The sequence below is a fragment of the Hyla sarda genome, chromosome 1 (genome assembly GCF_029499605.1).
Source record: "Hyla sarda isolate aHylSar1 chromosome 1, aHylSar1.hap1, whole genome shotgun sequence".
Lineage (NCBI taxonomy): Eukaryota > Metazoa > Chordata > Amphibia > Anura > Hylidae > Hyla > Hyla sarda.
Window position 1 is genome coordinate 230,115,436 of NC_079189.1, and position 15,805 is coordinate 230,131,240.

General features: G+C 44.4%; 1 protein-coding gene across 7 annotated transcripts in view; it reads left to right on the forward strand.

Annotated features, from left to right (window-relative positions):
* Nucleotides 1–5,717: 5,717 nt before the first annotated feature.
* TMEM150C (transmembrane protein 150C) overlaps nucleotides 5,718–15,805 on the forward strand; it is a 225,095-nt gene continuing 215,007 nt past the window's right edge. For 6 of the 7 annotated variants that reach the window (XM_056568914.1, XM_056568916.1, XM_056568915.1 and 3 more), the window contains exon 1: nucleotides 5,719–5,910. The gene's annotated coding sequence lies outside the window, so the exon portion shown is untranslated. Of the gene's footprint in view, nucleotides 5,911–15,805 lie in introns of all 7 variants that reach the window. The other variant, XM_056568919.1, reaches the window with a different exon arrangement.

Consider the following 15,805-nt stretch of genomic DNA (forward strand, 5'->3'; position numbering starts at 1 on the left):
CATGTGTGGACTCAGTCTTTTGCCTCGCCCCTTGCATTTTTCTCTCCTTTTGTTCAATCTCTGGGTTGATCTTTGGCTTAGACTTCTGATGCTGCTTCCACTTCTCCCTTTGGATTCATTGTCCCTTTCTGACCACTGGTTCTGACCCACTGCTGTCCTCTGACTACGCTACTATACTTTCATTGCTGACATTTCTTGCTGCCCATTGGTGACTGTGACTAGTGGATCAGACCAGGAGAATTCTTTAGATACCTCTCCTTAGGCCCCTTTCACACTACAAAATGACTCCGTTTTAAAGATCCGTAGGAAGTTCCGTCTGAAAATCGTCTGTAAAACGGAAGTTACAAAATCCTATACGGCCGTTAGAAAATCCCATTAGAGTCAATGGGATTTTTCTAATAGCCGTTTTAACCGTTATAGCCCGTTATTAATAACGGCCATTATTTTGTGATGGAAGATAGTAACGGGAGAAATGGTGCATGCACTATTTCTCCCATTAATATCTTCTGTCACAAAATAACGGCCGTTATTAATAATGGGCTATAACGGGTTAAAACGGCTATTAGAAAAATCCCATTGACTATAATGGGATTTTCTAACAGCCGAATAGGATTTTGTAACTACTGTTTTACAGCTGATTTTCAGACAGAACTTTGAACGGAGTAATTTTGTAGTGTGAAAGAAGCCTTTCTTTAGAAAGCTTCAACTGCAGTGCAAATGTTCCAAAAACTGTGTCTAGGTCAGAAAAGTGCAGAACATCTGTCTGTGTTACACATCCAAACGTCTGTGAAAAAGAGTCAGCACCAACTCCCTCTGACTCCTGCAGGTGACCTACCAGTTTGCCATAGCTGGAACTATAATACCAACAAGTGAATGGTCACAGCAAAAGAAGGATTTCAAACCATAAAGTATACATGTGCAACGTTTCGGCCAAGTGCCTTGGCCGAAACGTTGCACATGTACACTTTATGGTGGGAAATAAATCTGAAGCCTTCTTGATATCGGGACCTCTGATATTCTTTTACTGTGACCATTCACTTTTTGTGTCACACATCCAGTTACTGGCAGCATGGTTTGCAGAGGTATACTGTGGTGTCCTTGCAGTGGCCCATTCTCTTTAATAGACCGAACGTACATAGAGAACTCGTTCAGACTTTGTTCAGTCTGTTTCCAAACTATGCTTTTTTTTTTAAGGGGCTCACATGCATTTTTCGGTCCTGCATACATTTAGAAACAAGCCTAGTCCCTAGTAGACTAAGTATTGTCCATTAAAGTCAATGGGGGAGATTTATTAAAACCTGTCCAGAGGAAAAGTTGCTGAGTTGCCCATTGCAACCAATCAGATCGCTTCTTTCATTTTTCAGAGGCCCTTTCAAAAATGAAAGGAGCGATCTGATTGGTTGTTATGGGCAACTTTTTCTCTGGACGAGTTTTGATAACTCTCCCCCAATGTGTCAGCCAGGAGTAGATGTTGTTATGTTTGACATTCTGCTGGTTTCCCAAATGTATACCACTGACATGCGGTACCTTTCTGATGTTAACATACCTTTACCTAACAGCAACCTAGAAACTATGTTCCGAAACATTTTCACGTTATCATGAGTATTATGTTTAGTAAGCAAATCCTGAAGATATTTGTGTCATTTGATCGCTCTAGAACGCCATACTCCTGTGTAGACCAGAGTTGTCACCGGCGAAACATGAGAATGACCTGTCACCACATCCAGTGCCAGCCCTTTTTCCAGCTGACAATGTAAAGATAACTTTAGGAAACTGGTGTGTTCCTATATGACAATGGCTCCGGGCTGTAGATAGAACTTAGGACACCACTTTGAAGTTGAATAAAGGGTTACTTTATTTGCAATGGATTGCAAATAAAGTAACCCTTTATTCAACTTCAAAGTGGTGTGCGAAGTTTTATCTACATGCTGTAAAGGATTGGGATTCCTACCCCTTACCCATGAGTACTCAGAGGCCCTTATTTACTAAGAGTGGAGTATAGGTTTCTTTGTGGGTTTTAATTCCCTACAATTTTAATTTCCACTGTATTTCCTAAGGTTTCCCTACATTTTGCTTTTTTTTTTTACACATGCTCTGATCTGTAGGGTTTTCCTCAGCTCAAATCCACCACATTTTCTGAGGAAACCTTAGTAAATATGTTGGGTTTTTGTAATGTCGGGAACACGCCCCTTTTCTGTGACCACGGCCCCTTTTCCCGACAACCACGTCCCTTTTTCGGGTTTACTTAGCAAAATGAAGAGTTAGTCAGGGTTTTTTCAATACTGGTGCAAATGCTGGCGCAAATTCTGGCAGACATGTCGGGTTTGCAATAGTAAATGAGGGCAATTATGTGTGAAAATGCCTCACTCTCTGGCCCTCATTTACTATTGCAAACTCAACATGTTTTGTTGGGTTGTGTGCCAGATTCTGGGGCATTGCGCCAGAAATTCTGTCCGTGCCAGATTTTGTGCCAGAAATTCTGTCTGTGCCAGATTTTGCGCCAGAATTTGCACAGGAATTGAAAAAAACCAAGACTAACACTCCATTTTGCTAAGAAAACCCGCAAAAGAGGCGTGGTTGTCGGGAAAAGGGGGTGTGGTCACCTAAAAGGGGCGTGTTCCTGACATTTAAACAGAAAACCAACATATTTACTAAGGTGTCAACATAAAATGTGGTGGATTTGAGCTGAGAAAAACCCTACAGATCAGAGCTGTTACGCCGAGCGCTCCGGGTCCCCGCCCCTCCCCGGAGCGCTCGCAACATCCTCGCAACTGCAGCGCCCCGGTCAGATCTGCTGACCGGGTGCGCTGCGATTCCTCTACCAGCCGAGATGCGATTCGCGATGCGGGTGGCGCCCGCTCGCGATGCGCACCCCGTCTCCCGTACCTGACTCGCTCTCCGTCGGTCCTGTCCCGGCGCGCGCGGCCCCGCTCCCTAGGGCGCGCGCGCGCCGGGTCTCTGCGATTTAAAGGGCCACTGCGCCGCTGATTGGCGCAGTTGGTTCAATCAGTGTGTTCACCTGTGCACTTCCTATTTATACCTCACTTCCCCTGCACTCCCTCGCCGGATCTTGTTGCCATTGTGCCAGTGAAAGCGTTTCCTTGTGTGTTCCTAGCCTGTGTTCCAGACCTCCTGCCGTTGCCCCTGACTACGATCCTTGCTGCCTGCCCCGACCTTCTGCTACGTCCGACCTTGCTCTTGTCTACTCCCTTGTACCGCGCCTATCTTCAGCAGTCAGAGAGGTTGAGCCGTTGCTAGTGGATATGACCTGGTTACTACCGCCGCAGCAAGACCATCCCGCTTTGCGGCGGGCTCTGGTGAATACCAGTAGTAACTTAGAACCGGTCCACTAGCACGGTCCACGCCAATCCCTTTCTGGCACAGAGGATCCACCTCCTGCCAGCCGTATCGTGACAAGAGCAAGTGTAAAAAAAAAAGCAAAGTGTAGGGAAAGTGGAAAATGTAGGGAAAACTTACATTAAAAAAACTTAAATACCATGGAAAATAAATTGTAGGGAATTAAAACCAACCAGGAAACCTACACTCCATTTGGCTGCACTCACAAAAAAAAAAACAGATACGGTTTTATGTTTGTCCTTAATTAAATAAAGTTCTTCTTGTTCTATTTGTGGGAAGAACTTTCAGCGTGCACTGCGCATTTGCAAACTGCAAAACCGTATTGTGCAAACCGGATGGAACCGCACATACGGTTCAGTACGGTTCCCATAGACCACCTTTTTATTAAAAAACGTATACCGGTTGTATCCGGTTTGTGTACGGGAAAAAAATGGATAAAGCCGTAAATGATGCTAACCGCACACAACCAGATGCTACGGTTGGCCTACGGTTGTGTGCGTTTTGCATCATTTACGGTTTACAATACGGTTCCATAAGTTTTTTCACTGAAACCGGATACGGGAACCGTATTGCAAAAACGAGATGTGAATGCAGCCTTTGTAAATAAGGTCCAATGGCTCCAGGCTAACTGCATTGGCTGTAAACAAGTTATCTTACAAAAAGTGCGGATTACTGTGGCGTGGCTAAGCGGCCATTACCGTGCCTTCAGGGGATTATAAGGGTACATTCACACCACGTTTTTGCAATACAGTTCCTGTATACGTTTTCAATGTGAAAACCGTACGGAACCGTATTGAAAAACGTATACATTGACTCTCCATTGAAAACCGTATGCCAAACGATGCATCCGTTTGCATCCAATTTGCATCCTGTACAGTTTTGTCAGGTTTTTTTCCCCCCCGTACCCATAACTGTAGCCTACCACGGTTTATGGCCCGGGTGAAAACTGTATTAAACCGTATACGTTTTTTTTTTTAACATGAGTGAATGGGAACCGTACAGAACCGTACGTGTGTACGGTTCCATCCGGTTTGCACCATACGGTTTTTGACTTTGCACAGTTTTTTTTTCTTGGAATTTCAATCAAACAAGTGAAACTTTATTCATAATGGAGTGAAAAGTTAAAAACGTATATATGTTTTTTTCTTTCAAAACGGATGCAACTGGACATCATTTTTCAAACCGTATACAGTTTTTAACTGTAGACGGGTTAAAATTTGTACACACATTTTGATACAGTAGTCCGTTTTGCATCTCATATGGTTTTGTCCATTTTTTTACCCGTACCCAAAACTGTAGTCTACCAAGTTTTTTGGTCCGGGTGAAAACCTGTATTAAACCGTATACGTTTTTTTTAAAACATGGGAGTCAATGGGAACCGTACAGAACTGTATGTGCTTCCATCAGATTTTCCCCATACGTTTTTTGACTTTTGCAGTTTTTTTTCTTGGAATTTCAATCAAACAAGTGAAACTTTATTCAAAATGGAGTGAAAAGTTAAAAACATATACGTTTTTTTCTTAAAAAACGGATGCAACCGGACATAATTTTTCAAACCGTATACGGTTTTTAACTGTATACGGGTTGAAATTTGTACACACATTTTGATACAGTTTACGTTAGTAGTGTACGGTTGCTGGATCCGGTTGGAAGGGGCGAAAACCGTCCGCTCCCGTATCCCAGCCGGATCTGGCCCGAACCTCATTCATTTCAATGAGCCGACCGGAGTCAAACGGTTTTTGGTCCGGTCAGAAAACCGTATACGGGGCAAAACTGAGCAGACCGGAGTCACCGTTTGACTCCAGTCGGCTCATTAAAGTAAATGGAGTCAAAATGGAGTCACGGGCTGATCCGGCTGAGGTACGGGAGTGCTCGGTTTGCCCCTCCCCCAACTGGATCCGGCACCCGTATGTAAAAAACGTATGTGAATGCAGCCTAAATAAGGGCCACGGTTTGCAATACGGTTCCATAAGTTTTTTTCACTGAAACCGGATACGGGAACCGTATTGCAAAAACGAGATGTGAATGCAGCCTAAGGGTACGTTCCCACACGGCGTATTTTGCTGCGTATATGGTGCTGCGTATTTTCCTACCCATTGACTTCAACAGAGAAAATAAAATACGCAGCAGCGAATACACAGCAAATACGCCGTGTGGGAATTTACCCTAAATAAGGTCCAATGGCTCCAGGCTAACTGCATTGGCTGTAAACAAGTTATTTTACAAAAAGTGCGGATTACTCTGGCGTGGCTAACCGGCCATTACCGTGCCTTCAGGGGATTATAAAGGAGTGCGGAAGATTAATATTCTAGAAGAAAGGGCGGGCAGGGCCACGAGATTGAGATGGGGACTGGAAGAAGCTTGAAGAATGTAAACATAGTGAGAAGTGTGAGAGAAAGCAAAGCAGAAAGGAGTGAAAGTCTCAGGCTTGTGTGGAGCTGTATAGGAGGATAGAGGGAGGGGAGAGGACGCTTCAGCACATTTCCTCACTCCCTCAGCAGCTCCTGGTAGACACAGACAAGCAGCGCTGGAGTCCCTGCTCGGTGACTGCAGGTAAGGGGACACTTCTTCATATATGTTGTCATATGTCACCTGAGAGGACCCACAGTGGGCACTACTGCCCAGCTTCTCTCACTGCCCACTGACTCCTTCATGCAGCTCCCGAGACTCATTCATTGCTGCTTCTATGGGCATTACCAGCCGGCCTATACGCCTCCTATTAAGGACCTGAAGCAGCTCACAGGGCACGCATGGCATGAAGTGATTATTTATGGTTAGCTAGACTGGCAGCTGGTACTGTCTTATACAGACATTACAGTACTCATATGGCAGTGTTTCCCGACCAGGGTGCCTCCAGCTGTTGCAAAACTACAACTCCCAGCATGCCCGGACAGCCTTCGGCTGTCCGGGCATGCTGGGAGTTGTAGTTTAGCAACAGCTGGAGGCACCCTGGTTGGGAAACACTGGGATATGGTGCAGAGCTGAGTGTGTTTCGTGCAAAGGAGCTAAGTTTGACAGATGTAGCAAGTCAGGCTGTGGCAAATTGAGAGCTGTGTACATGTCTGGGTATCAGGTAGAGCAGAACTGAGTTTGTCACCCAGGTTATCAGATATAGGAAGACTGAGAGCTGATCAGATGCAGCAGTGCTGAGCTTGTCTCCAATGAGTCTGTCATATGCCTAATAATAATAATGTCATGTGGTTATGGGGTGAGACGGTAGGTGTGCCTACTCTGTTATCTTCCAGAACACAGGTAAATGACCATTTCAGCTCTGCTACATTCGTTTTAGCCCATGGTTTTGCTATGCTTCTGCATGGTCATGCTTGCTGAACATAGGAAATATGACACCCCTGCTTTTCTCCCTATGTTTGCCAAGTTACAATTCATTGTATAAAATAGATGGAATGTTGTATTTTGTCACCCGATTCCCTGCCAGTTTATCCATTAGAAGTATTTTTACATTGTTAAGCTTGTCACATAACAGCAATACAGCAAGAGTCTTACCTGCCTGTCAAATGCATTATTCTGCATGTCCGTCTTGTATTCTGCATGGGGGAAATGACACTTTGAATTTCTTCCTACTAAATGAATATGGCAGAGCTGGGTTACATTAGAAACTGAGATGTCTCATATCATCACTAGTTGCAATACATCCCATCATTTTATCTGAATGGATCGCATGCGGCCTAAAATGTTAGATCCCATCTGAATGGATCGCATGCTGCCTAAAATGTTAGATCCCATCTGAATGGATTGCATGCTGCCTAAAATGTTAGATCCCATCTGGATGGATCGCATGCTGCCTAAAATGTTAGATCCCATCTGAATGAATTGCAGGCTGCCTAAAATGTTAGATCCCATCTGAATGGATCGCATGCTGCCTAAAATGTTTGATCCCATCAGAATGGATCGCATGCTGCCTAAAAGGTTAGATCCCATCTGAATGAATCGCATGCTGCATAAAATGTTAGATCCCATCTGAATGGATCGCATGCTGCCTAAAATTTTAGATCCCATCTGAATGGATCGCATGCTGCCTAAAATGTTAGATCCCATCTGAATGGATCGCATGCGGCCTAAAATGTTAGATCCCATCTGAATGGATCGCAGGCTGCCTAAAATGTTAGATCCCATCTGAATGGATCGCATGCTGCCTAAAATGTTAGGTCCCATCTGAATGAATTGCAGGCTGCCTAAAATGTTAGATCCCATCTGAATGGATCGCATGCTGCCTAAAATGTTTGATCCCATCTGAATGCATCGCATGCTGCCTAAAAGGTTAGATCCCATCTGAATGAATTGCATGCTGCCTAAAATGTTAGATCCCATCTGAATGGATCGCATGCTGCCTAAAATGTTAGATCCCATCTGAATGGATCGCATGCTGCCTAAAATGTTAGATCCCATCTGAATGGATCGCATGCTGCCTAAAATGTTAGATCCCATCTGAATGGATCGCATGCAGCCTAAAATGTTAGATCCCATCTGAATGGATCGCATGCTGCCTAAAATGTTTGATCCCATCTGAATGGATCTCATGCTGCCTAAAATGTTAGATCCCATCTGAATGGATCGCATGCTGCCTAAAATGTTATATCCCCAGCCCAGGTTCCCTGATAGGTTATTGCAACAGGGCAAACCCTGTCCATATATCCTATTAGGTGTATGGACGGACAGAGGGGAGCCCTGATGACAGCTTACCCTGGTGATAGCATCTGATTGATAGAGGCGTCAACAGATGATACCCCTGTGGTCAGCTGATCACAAGAGCTGTTGAAGAAATGGAATTGCCTGGATGGGAATAACCCCTTTAAAGGAAAGCATAGGGACATATTTAGACAGACTATACCTTTGGTCAGGATTCTGAGGTGTTGCCCGGTGAATCCGTCAGAAGACACAGGTCATCATAAAACAGCCAGTGTTCACTGACAGACTAAAGTGGAAGCTGCCTTGAAGCCCTGCCAATTCAAAGAGGTATTGTCATTTTCAGGATGTATGACATACCCCCAGAACATTCCATAAATGCCACACAGATGTAAATTCCAACCATGAGACCCTCATCTCTTAGAAGGATAGCGGTTCACTAATTCATGCCAGCTCTTGTGTCTATAAAAGTCAATGGAGTCGTCAATGGGACTACTAGAAAGAACTGAATCACAAGTCCCAGGATCCAAGTTCTCTTGATAGTTCAGGATCCTAAAGTGGCACTCACACCTATCAGGCATTTAGGAGCTCCTAATAATAAGTATGGGATTACTATATATGCAGTTACCTGACAAATGAGCAGGTCCACCATCAATGCTGACTTAAAGGGATACTTCAGAGGAAAAAAAGAATTTTCAAATCAACTGGTGACAGAAATGTATATAGATTTATGAATGCCTTCTATTTAAAAATCTTAATTCTCCAGTACTTATCAGCTGCTGTATGCTACAGAGAAAGTTGAGAAAGTTGTGTAGTTCTATTCAGTCTGGCCACAGTGCTCTCTGATGCCACATCTGTCTGTGTCAGGAACTGTCCGCTGCAGGATAGGTTGGCTATGAGGATTTGCTTCTACTCTGGACAGTTCCTGACAAGGACAGAGATGTCAGCAGAGAGCACTGTAGTCAGATTGGAAAGAACTATACAACTTCCTCTGGAGCATAGAGCAGCTGATAAGTACTGGAAGGATTGGGATTTTTATATTGAAGTAATTTACAAAACTGTTTAACTTTCTGGTACCAGTTGATTTGAAAATGTTTTTTTTCCCCTCTGGAGTACGCCTTAACATTAGCTGACTGTTGCTTGTTTCATTGTTATTGACTGCGGCATGTGATAGTTCACTTTCTCCTCCACCACACTGTACAGTGAGAAGGTTTATAGAGATGCATTACTGAGAGTCTAATACAAGTTCCCGGTACAACTGGTGCAGAATATCAGACATGAAGCCCGGCCTCAGTCATGTTGTTTAGTAGCTTTAACCCCTTCAGGACGGAGCCCATTTTGGCCTTAAGGACCGGAGCGTTTTTTGCACATCTGACCACTGTCACTTTAAACATTAATAACTCTGGAATGCTTTTAGTTATCATTCTGATTCCGAGATTGTTTTTTCGTGACATATTCTACTTTAACATAGTGGTAAATTTTTGTCGATACTTGCATCCTTTCTTGGTGAAAAATCCGTAAATTTGATGAAAAATTTGAAAATTTTGCATTTTTCTAACTTTGAAGCTCTCTGCTTGTAAGGAAAATGGATATTACGAATACATTTTTTTTGGTTCACATAAACAATATGTCTACTTTATGTTTGCATCATAAAATTGACGAGTTTTTACTTTTGGAAGACACCAGAGGGCTTCAACGGTCAGCAGCAATTTTCCGATTTTTCACAAAATTTTCAAACTCAGTATTTTTCAGGGACCAGTTCAGGTTTGAAGTGGATTTGAAGGGTCTTCATATTAGAAATACCCCATAAATGACCCCATTATAAAAACTACACCCCCCAAAGTATTCAAAATGACATTCAGTCAGCGTTTTAACCCTTTAGGTGTTTCACACGAATAGCAGCAAAGTGAAGGAGAAAATTCAAATCTTCATTTTTTACACTCACATGTTCTTGTAGACCCAATTTTAGAATTTTTACAAGGGGTAAAAGGACAAAATTTTTACTTGTATTTGTAGCCCAATTTCTCTCGAGTAAGGACATACCTCATATGTCTATGTAAAGTGTTCGGCAGGCGCAGTAGAGGGCTCAGAAGGGAAGGAGCGACAAGGGGATTTTGGAGAGTACGTTTTTCTGAAATGGTTTTTGGGGGGCATGTTACCTTTAGGAAGCCCTTATGGTGCCAGAACAGCAAAAAAAAAAAACACATGGAATACCATTTTGGAAACTAGACCCCTTGGGGAATGTAACATGGGATAAAGTGAACCTTAATACCCCACAGGTGTTTCACGACTTTTGCAAATGTAAAAAAAAAAAAAATTTTTACCTAAAATGCTTGTTTTCCCAAAAAATGTTTATTTTTAAAAAGGGTAATAGCAGAAAATACCCCTAAAAATTTGAAGCCCAATTTCTCCCGATTCAGAAAACACCCCATATGGGGGTGAAAAGTGCTCTGCTGGCGCACTACAGGTCTCGGAAGAGAAGGAGTCACATTTGGCTTTTTGAACGCAAATTTTTCTCTGGGGGCATGCCGCATTTAGGAAGCCCCTATGGTGCCAGGACAGCAAAAAAAAACCACATGGCATACCATTTTGGAAACTAGACCCCTCGGGGAACGTAACAAGGGGTTAAGTGAACCTTTATACCCCACAGGTGTTTCACGACTTTTGCATATGTAAAAAAAAATTTTTTTTTTTTACCAAAAATGCTTGTTTTCCCAAAAATTTTACATTTTTAAAAAGGGTAAAAGCAGAAAATACCCCCCAAAATTTGTAACACAATTTCTCCCGAGTACGGCGATACCCCATATGTGACCCTAAACTATTGCCTTGAAATACGACAGGGCTCCAAAGTGAGAGCGCCATGCGCATTTGAGGCCTAAATTAGGGATTGCATAGGGGTGGACATAGGGGTATTCTACGCCAGTGATTCCCAAACAGGGTGCCTCCAGCTGTTGCAAAACTCCCAGCATGCCTGGACAGTCAACGGCTGTCCGACAATACTGGGAGTTGTTTTGCAACAGCTGGAGGCTCCGTTCTGGAAACAGTGGCGTACCAGACGTTTTTCATTTTTATTGGGGAGGGGAGGGGGGCTGTATAGGGGTATGTGTATACGTAGTGTTTTTTACTTTTTATTTAATTTTTTTTGTTAGTGTAGTGTAGTGTTTTTAGGGTACAGACACACGGGCGGGGGTTCACAGTAGTTTCTCGCTGGCAATTTGAGCTGCAGCAGAAAGTTTGCGGCAGCTCAAATTTGCAGCCAGATACTTACTGTAATCCTCCGCCCATGTGAGTGTACCCTGTACGTTCACATTGGGGGGGACATCCAGCTGTTGCATAACTACAACTCCCAGCATGCCCGTTGGCTGTCGGTGACTGCTGAGAGTTGCAGTTTTGCAACAACTGTAGGCTCACTGGTTATGTATCACTGAGTTTGTGACCTAACTCAGTGTTTCACAACCAGTGTGCCTCCAGCTGTTGCAAAACTACAACTCCCAGCATGTACGGTGCATGGTGTATGGTGACTGCTGAGAGTTGTAGTTTGCAACAGCTGGAGGCACACCGGTCGTGAAACACTGAGTTAGGTAAAAAAAAACTCTGAGTTTCACAACCAGTGTGCCTTCAGCTGTTGCAAAACTACAACTCTCAGCAGTCACCGACAGCCAAAGGGCATGCTGGGAGTTGTAGTTATGCAACCAGCAGATGCACCACTACAACTCCCAGCATGCACTTTAGCTGTTTGTGCAAGCTGGGAGTTGTAGTTATACAACAGCTGAAGGTACACTTTTCCATAGAAAGAATGTGCCTCCAGCTGTTGCAAAACCATAAGTCCTAGCATGCCCATAAGGGAATGCTGGGAGTTGTGGTGGTCTGCCTCCTGCTGTTGCATAACTACAGCTCCCAGCATGCCCTTTTTGCATGCTGGGAGCTGTTGCTAAGCAACAGCAGGAGGCTGTCACTCACCTCCAGCGATCCAGACGCTGCAGGTCAGTCCCGCCGCCGCAGCTGCTCCTGGGGCCCCGATCCCAACAGGGGCACCGGGGATCGGGGTCCCCAGCACTCGGGGTGCACGTCCCGCACCCGCTCACGTCCTCCAGAAGAGGGGCGGAGCGGGTGCGGGAGTGACACCCGCAGCAGGCGCCCTGATTGGTCGGCCGGTAATCCGGCCGACGAATCAGGGCGATCGTGAGGTGGCACCAGTGCCACCTCACCCCTGCAGGCTCTGGCTGTTCGGGGCCGTCAGAGACGGCCCCGAACAGCCAGTAATTCCGGGTCATCGGGTCACTGGAGACCCGATTGACCCGGAATCGCCGCAGATCGCTGGACTGAATTGTCCAGCGATCTGCGGCGATCGCCGACATGGGGGGGCATAATGACCCCCCTGGGCGATATGCCGGGATGCCTGCTGAACAATTTCAGCAGGCATCCGGCTCCGGTCCCCAACCGGCTAGCGGTGGGGGCCGGAATTCCCACGGGCGTATGAATACGCCCTCGGTCCTTAAGGACTCGGGATGCAGGGCGTATCCATACGCCCTATGTCCTGAAGAGGTTAAAGGGGTACTTCACTGGAAAACATTTTTTTTTTTTTTTAAATCAACTGGTGCCAGAAAGTTGAACAGATTTGTAAATTACTTCTGGTAAAAAAAATCTTAATCTTTCCAGTACTTATCAGCTGCTGCATGCTCCACAGGAAGTTATTTTCTTTTTGAATTTCCTTTCTGTCTGACCACAGTGCTCTCTGCTGACACCTCTGTCTATTTCAGGAACTGTCCAGAGCAGTATAGGTTTCCTATGGGTATTTGCTCCTACTCTGGACAGTTCCTAAAATGGACAGAGGTGTCAGCAGAGAGCACTGTGGTCAGACAGAAAGGAAATTCTAAAAGAAAAGAACTTCATGTGGATCATACAGCAGCTAAGTGCTGAAAGGATTAAGATTTTTTGTAGTCATTTACAAATCTGTTTAACTTTCTGTTTCCAGTGGAGTACCCCTTTAACCCTATAAGGGCCAAGGGCGTACAGGTACACCCTGTTGTCCTGGTACTTAAGGACCAAGGGCGTACCTGTATGCCCATGGAAATTCCAGTCCCCGCAGCTCGCTGGGCGGGGACCAGACCGGGATGCCTGCTGAAATCATTCAGTAGGTACCCCATGCAAACCCAGCGATTTGCAGCGATTCCGGGTCAATCGGGTCCGGGTGACCCGTAAAAAAAGGTGAAAGCTGCCATCCGATACGTCACCTATCACCCTTTAGCAGCAGAAGTGAGGTGGCACCTCACGATCGTCCTGATTCTTCGGCCGGTAATGGACTTCTCTCCTATTCCGGAGGCCAGGAGCAGTTGCCGGGAGTCTTTACCTGGTGTGAAGGCCCACGATCCCCGTCATCGGCGGTGGGATCGGGGCCCCAGGAGCGAGTTGTCTGCAGCGGCAGGCAGGAGGACAGAGCGCAGCAGCAGGAGGTAAGGCTGGCCTCCTGCTGTTGCTTAGCAACAACTCCCAGCACACACTGGATGCGAAACGCAGAGTTTGTTACCTAACTTAGTGATTCGCAACCAGTGTGCCTCCCGCTGTTGCAAAATACAACTCCCAGCATGCACTGACAGACAGTATATGCTGGGAGTTGTAGTTTTGCAACAGCTGGAGACTCACTGGTTGCGAAACACTGATTTAAATAACAAACAGAGGTACATTCACACAAGACTGTGTCTGGAATTGAAGGCCATGTGTATTTACAAAGCCCCCATGGTGCCAGAACAGTGGACCCCCCCACATTTGACCCCATTTTGGAAACTAAACCCCTGTTTCCCACAATTCCATTTTCCTCCCTCCCACACATCAGCCACCCCACCCATTGAAACAAAAGACCTATGGTTTTCAATCAGGGTGCCTACAGCTGTTGCATTAGTTGCAGATTGATCTCTCTCCTACCAAGCGATCCCTCCACCGATTGAAGCAGACAGGCTCCCGGTCATTAGCTGACTAGTGAGTCAGGTCTCGGCCGCATAGCAACCTGGGAAAAATCTGAGACAACAGTCCTTTTTTATGCTGTTAAAAATAAATATTGGGATGAAAATCACAGAAGAATTGTGAGAAAACCGTCACACACAGGTACAGACACTATATTATGAACTACACTAACTTCACAGCCCCTGTAGCATAGTCAAATAAAAAAAAAATCCTGGAATACCCCTTTAAGGTTCACTGTACCCCTTGTTACATTCCTTGAGGGGTGTAGTTTTCAAAATGGTATGCCATGTGTTTTTTTTCTTTTTTGCTGATCTGGCACCATTGGGGCTTCCTAAATGCGACATGCCCCCCAAAAACCATTTCAGCAAAACTTGTGACTCCCAAAAACCATTTCAGCCAAATGTGACTCTTCTCTTCTGAGCATTGTAGTGCACCCACAGACCACTTTACATCCACATATGAGGTATTTCCTTACTTGAGAGAAATTGGGTTTTACCTCTAGTAAAAATTCAAAAACTGAGTCTACAAGAACATGCGAGTGTAAAAAAAATGAAGATTTAGAATTTTCTCACTTTGCTGCTATTCCTGTGAAAGACCTAAAGGGTTAACACACTTTATGAATGTCACTTTGTATACTTTGAGGGGTGCAGTTTTTATAATGGGGTCATTAATGGGGTATTTCTAATATGGAGGCCCTTCAAATCCACTTCAAATTTTTTTTTGAAAAATTGGAAAATTGCGGCAATGATGTCTTCAAAAAGTGAAAACATGTCAACTTTATGATGCCAACGTAAAGTAGACATATTGTATATGTAAATCAATATATAATTAACTTGGTATGTCCATTTTAATTACAAGCAAAGAGCTTCAAAGTAAAAAAAGAAAAAATGCTAAATTTTCACATTTTTCATGAAATTTGGGAATTTTTCACCAAGAAATGATGCAAGTATCGACAAATATTTACCACTTTGTTAAAGTAGAATATGTCACGAAAAAACATTCTGGGAATCATATTCATAAGTAAAAGCATCCCAGAGTTATTAATGCTTACAGTGACAGTGGTCAGATGTGCAAAAAATGCTCTGGTCCTTAAGGTGAAAATGGGCTTTGTCCTTGAGGGGTTAAGTCTGTTTTAAAGTCTGTGGAATTTGTATTTAGCTAGCAGAAGGTCAAGGAGGGCTGCAGCCTCTTACATGGTGGGGCTTTCCGATTGGGTCGCAGCTATACTGACGATCCTCTGTGCATCCCCCTCTGATCCTGAGAATGGATAAAGAATAGTGTGGAGAATGAATTGTTATTTTATATGGGGCTTCTGAGCATTGCTTCACTCATCCTTTATTAATGTTTAAATTAATGGAGTACATGCGTGGTCTGCTTCATTCATTCTGCAGAACATTTCTGTTCTTGGGATCTTGGGAATCCCAGCAGTTAGACCCCCACCTTTCAGCTTGATATACCCTATCCTTTTTGGATTTCTTCTTGAGATGGTAATACCCATTTAACCTTTTAGGGGTTGATTCACACACTGCTAATTTTGTTGCAGCAATGACTGCACCTGAAAATCTATATTATTAATCTGCATAGAGTTGTTTAAGTGGCTAGCACATGGATTTCTGCACGTTGCTTTCAGAAATAGGGGACAGAAAGTCTACTGCCCGTGATTCCACCTTAAAGGGGCAATCCGCTGCTCCAGCATTCTGACCATTGAGGGGACACTGCCCCAACATTCTAAACACAGACTTGCATTGATGGGGTGTGATGTGGCATCTTAAGGAGCGTGGTCGTGACGTCCCGCCGCCTGCATCCAGGGTTCTAAACAAATGCTGGGTGCTGCAAAGAGATT